Raw genomic sequence first — 6,000 nt, 5'->3', positions numbered from 1 at the left:
AGCCAAGTTGCAGAAAGCGAACAACATATGTGAAATGACGTGAGAAACATGGACGTGTTTGTTGGCTGCGTCTGTGCCCTGAGATAAATCTCTGAAGGAGTCTGGGAAGGGAAAGTGGTATTAGGCCGCACCATTCAGGGTGCACACCTGCAGACCTCAGACTTCACGGGACACGGGCATCCACAGCCGGGTGGCTGCAGGACACGTTGGTGGGGGAGGGGGAGGCAACGGTTAGTGGTGCCTTATGACTGAGGCCACTCTTGCAGACAGCAGGGGTGGGGTGGGGCGGGCAGAGAGAAACATTAACCGAGTGGCAAGGTTGAGATGCTTGTCTGACTGTTGCTTTGGGGAAAGTTGATCTTACAAACATACCCACCTGCTCTCCTTGTAAAACTTTATTTGGGCGGTTGGGGGGACGTGTTATCAGTGCTTGTTTAAACATTCCAGTAAGGATGAGGGGGGGGGGGAGGCGCTGCAGGCGAGGGCTCCTCCAGCTCCAAGCTTGGAGGAAGTTTGTCCCCATTTCTCAGGAGGGCGGTTAGCCATGGCGCCCCTAGAAGGTCTGCAGAGAGTTTTTCCTCTAGGTTCATGGCTACTGCAGGTCAGGTCAGGCCCAGCCGCAGTAGTCGCATTTGCAGGCAGGCATGCAATTTAGTTGCTTTTCTCATTGCTTTAGCAAACTACCTGACAGAGGCAAGCAAGCAGGGAGGGGGGGGGCACAGCCCATGGTGCCAGGAGCAGGAGGCAGTTGGTCACATTGTATCCACAGTCAGGAGCAGCAAGGGGTGATTGCTGGTGCTCAGCTCTTTTTTTTTTTTTTTTAAACTCAGTCTGGAAGGGACTACCCATGAAATGGTGCCATCCTTATTTAGGGTGGGTCTTCTCATCTCAACCCCATCTAGAAAGTCCCTGGGAGATATCCCAGAAGTTTTTCTCCTGGCTGATTCTAGATGCCATCAAATTCACGATCACTATTAACCATATAGACCAATAAAATTATTTCAATTTGCCATGAAGTGTCTCCAAACTTTTTTTTTGAGACAGGGTTTCTCTGTGTAACCTTGGTTGTCTTAGACTCACTTTGTAGACCAAGCTGGCCTCAAACTCACAGAGATCCGCCTGCCTCTGCCTCCTGAGTGCTGGGGTTAAAGGCGTGCGCCACCACCACCCAGCTTCCAAACTCCTTTTATATATAAGAGCATTGCCACGTTACCTTTGCTTTTGTCAGAGTGGCAAGGGCGACTAAGGGGAGTGCTCCGTTCCTTGGGAACAATCCACAGAAACCATGTTCTTTACAGTCTCAGTGCAAAACAAAATTTCTTCCTGCTGGGGCAGCATCCGGTGTGCTGGACCCTGGCCCAGCATGCATGTGTTTGGCTGTGGATTGCCTTGAAGAATTTCAGGGTGAAGGTAAAACAGATTTTGAGCAGGAATTCTGCATCGAAGTAGGGGGGGTCTCTTCACCAGACTGCAAAGGGCGGATTAGTTAAGATTGCGGGATGAAGTGTTCTGCTTCCTGGTGCTTCTCAGTGCCCACAAGAGGAAAGGGGCTTCAGGAGTCACTCTTACAGAGGACTCACCCTGCCATACAATCAAGTTTCTCCATGGGGGTGTCTGGCGTACTGAGGGGTTCCTGATGGGTGGGGGAGGGGCTGTGTGTGGCTCAGAAAAGCACCCACTGCTTGCTATAGGCAAGCTTCCCACAGTAGGTAGGAAGGAAGTCAAGGACATTTGTTCAACACTAGTGTGAACAGACTCTCCTCTCTGCAAACATTTCTCTATTAAGCTTTGTGTTTGTTGTTTGTTTGAGACAGTGTCTTACTATGTACCCTGGCTAGCCTCGAACTCACTATGCAGGTCAGGAGAGTTTCAAACTGACAGAGATCTGCCTGCTTCCCAAGTGCTGGAATTAAAAGTGCAATTCTCAAGGAAGCTGCTATTCTTGCTCGGCCACTGGGCTCCACTTTCCTCCGCTGCCTTCCACCTGGGCTGCTTTACCCCGAACACTGCCCACGTGCTGCCCACTGGTGCCTACACCCGGTCCTCTGCTCCTCTGCTCACTCTGATCGTTATGCATGCATCTTTATACATGTGGATTTGAGCTCCTTCAGGGAAAACCAAACAATGATAATGAGAGCTGGGTGTGCACAGAAACATAATCAGAGAAAGCATAGGTGGCTGTGGGGGCAGGCCCAGTGTTGCCGTGCTGAGGGGTGTGGAGCACTGGGGATGGTTTGTAAAGGATGGGAATGTTGAAGCTTTACAAAGGCACGGACTGGTACCAACAACTCACCCTTACACCTGGAGCTCTGAGAGCACGGGTGCTGAGGTGTGCACGCTGCCACTGGAGCTCTGAGAGCACGGGTGCTGAGGTGTGCACGCCGCCACTGGAGCTCTGAGAGCACGGGTGCTGAGGTGTGCACGCCCGCCACTGGAGCTCTGAGAGCACGGGTGCTGAGGTGTGCACCCACCACTGGAGCTCTGAGAGCACGGGTGCTGAGGTGTGCACCTGCCACTGGAGCTCTGAGAGCACGGGTGCTGAGGTGTGCACGCCCGCCACTGGAGCTCTGAGAGCACGGGTGCTGAGGTGTGCACCCGCCACTGGAGCTCTGAGAGCACGGGTGCTGAGGTGTGCACGCTGCCACTCTTGTGAAGTCTGCCCCCAACCACTGGAACCTGCAGGGAGGGTAAGCATTCCCTGTGCACTTGTTTCATGGAAGTCAATTCAGAGCCGCAGAGTGCCAGCCTTCTGGAAGAATTGCGTACTACTACTGGTTTAATCAAAGGGGAAACAGGTAACTCAGCCAGACATCTGTGTCTTCGGACTCTGGAGAGGCACCTTTGTGACACAGTAGAGGCCCAAAGCATCATAAGCCAGAGGCTGCAGGTGATGTTAGGATCCGTATGCAAATACAGTGTCATTCTCTCTTGCTCCACTACTCCCTGGGAGACAAATACAGGGTGCCCATCTACACGACTCCTTTCAGTGACAGGAGCCTTGCTCTGTGCCCTGAAGGTAGACAGTATAAATCACAATGTGATTCCACAGAAGCGAATGAACTGAGGAGAGGACGCGGTGCTGTGTCAGGAGAGGGATGACTTATGATGGCATCACCTTGGCCTTTTCCTCCTGTGCTCGGTGGTTTCCATGGAGACCAGCATCAGGGGTCTGACTCCCAGGAGCGTATCTGTACATCAGACCTCCTGTGCATTTTCCATTTGTGATTTAAGAAATGGTTCAGAAACTGTGTGCTTTATCAATTTAAATGCACCGGCAATGTTTACCCGATCCATGTATCTGCCATCTTATTTACTGCTCTCACCTCGCTGGTCCCTACTTGCCTGTTGTGCTCAGGAAGGGGCTGAGCATGAGCATAATGCAGAGCAGCAAACATTCATCATTAAAGCAGATGCTCATTCTTCTCTTTTCAAATTCAGGGAAGAATTCAAGCTTTAAAAAGATGGTTTCCAGGAGATGGCTGGAGAGATGGCCCAGCAGTTAAGGGCACTGGCTGTTCTTCCAGAGGACTGGGGTTCAATTCCCAGCGCCCACATGGCGGGTCTAGTTCCAGGGGATCTGCTTGGAGGCAGAACACCAATGTACATAAAATAAAATGTAAAAAAAAAAAATGATTTCAAAGTCTGGCTATTAACAGGTCCAAAAATAAAAATTAATATTAGACTCATATACTCTCATAAAGCAATGAAATTCAGCATTAAAAGAAAAATAGTATTCATATGATAGCAACTACACCTATCTCAGCCTCACCTTACCCCCGAAAAACCAAAATGAAGCAAAAACCTACATATTAGAAAATCGATTGATCAACACATCAGAGTATAAAATGAACACATAGAAACAAAATGTAAGGAAAAAACCTGTAAAATGATAAATTAACACTAAAAGATGTGGGGAATTAGCAATATTAAGTTACACTGCATTTTATCATTGAAGAAATTGCTATAGATGGAATTAGGCAACGATGCAGCTGATCCTAAAAATAAGTAAGAGAAACTCTCACACTGGGTGCAGCAGCGTGTGCCAGTGACCACGCACACAGGGCGCTTAGGAAGAAAGGCTGTGAGCAGCTGGGAGAGGAAAAGTGCTGTAGCCGTATTTACCACCCTACAGTATCTTACACAAGAAACCTCAGTGTGTGAAATATTTAAATGTTAAAACAAAAAATTGGCAATAGAAATCGTGGTCATGGAAATCCTTCTTTATAACTCTGGGGCTAAGGGAAGAATTTTTCAATTAAAGTTGAAAATCCAAGCATAGGAAGAGATTTTTTATTTCAAGTACACAAAAATATTGGCTCATACATGAAAACTGACCACTAGCAAATTAAGATATCAAAATAGGCACTGAGGAAAATCATCTCTCATCACAACCTAGGCCCTTAATATATGGAGACCCCAGAAGCCAGTAAGAAGTAAGACCATTGGAAACTCAATGTGCAAATGGCTGAAAGCCTTGGGTAGACCTAATGAAAAGAAAAATAGATAGAGAGCCGGGGGTTGGTGGCGCACGCCTTTAATCCCAGCACTCAGGGAGGCAGAGGCAGGTGGGTCACTGTGAGTTCAAGGCCAGCCTGGTCTACAAAGCAAGTCTAGAACAGCCAGGGCTAAAACAGAGAAAACCTGTCTTGGGAAGAGAGAGAGAGGGGGGGGGAGGGAGGGAGGGAGGGAGGGAGGGAGGTCGAGAGAGAGAATAGATGCTCTGCCTCATTAATAATAGGAAAACCTATGAGGTTAATGGATATTCTACTCAGTAAATGAAGCTGGGGATAGATGAATTTCAGACACCAGAAGGGTAATTTTATAATCTATATGGATAACATATGCATCTTCTGGCCCAGCATTGTCTCCTCTAGGAAATGACTGTAAAGCCTGGCACAGCACAACGTGCATGCAAGACTTGGTTTATTTTGACAAAAAAAAAAAAAAAAAAAAAGAAAGAAAGAAAGAAAGAAAGAACTTGGCGTCTGTTAATATGCAAATTTTGTTGAGTAATGTTAAAGTTCTATGCAGCTTCAAGGCATGGTGGTGTGTAGCTTTCATCACGACAGAGGCAGGAGGATATCTGTGAGTTCAAGGCAGCCTGGTCTACAGAAAGTTCCAGGCCAGCCAAGAGCTACATAGTGAGACTCAAAACAAAGTGGCAAAAACAATAAACAAACAAACAAACAAACATCTCCAAAATTGTATGCAACTCTTAAAAAAATACAAATGGAAAGTTGCTTTATATGGGAGATTCTCCAGTACACTCTGCTCATCAAAGCATTGTGATGTGGTTGGGTTTGTGCAATATGCTACCATTTGTGACAGACTTAGCGAAGACGGATGTGAGTGTACATAACACTGTGCGTGCACTGGAGAACTGACCACAGTCCACATCGAGACAGGGTCTCTCTGCTTAGCCTTGGCTGTCCTAGGCTCACTTTGTAGATCAGGCTGGCCTCGAACTCACAGCAATCCACCTGCCTCTGCCTCCCAAGTGCTGGGATTAAAGGTGTGCACCACCACACCTGACAGGAAAGAATTCTTACCTTGAGGCCTGTGGAAGGTTTGAAGGAAAAGCAAACTGGATATTACATGCTCTGGTGTTTTTTGGGTTCTGATCCATATGAATTATACTCCATTCAACAATGCAGACTTAAAATTCAAACTTTGGAGTGTAAAACTATCTTTTTAACCTTGAACACTTTTCCATGAAACCTTCTGCCTCAAATAACAAATGCTGTTTTCTAGATAGACAAACTCAACTCCCTGTGACTTTGCAGGCCAGTCATTTTTGGTGCTGTGAATGACAGCCTCAATTTTATTTAGGGTTTGCAGGACCCAACTTCAAATGCTACCGAGTGACGTCTCCCCAACCAATGACTTTCCATTTCCTCCCTTACTGTCTCTACCTTGTGGCTCGTGGTGATGACAGCCACTTCCTAAGCCATTTCTAGGATCCCCGACTTGGGACACTTCCTGCAGCAACTCAACTTGCTT

Source organism: Acomys minous, assembly GCF_964271855.1.
Source record: "Acomys minous genome assembly, chromosome: 3".
NCBI classification, from domain to species: Eukaryota; Metazoa; Chordata; class Mammalia; order Rodentia; family Muridae; genus Acomys; species Acomys minous.
The sequence above is the reverse complement of the archived record's forward strand: the minus strand, read 5'-3'. Positions refer to the sequence as shown.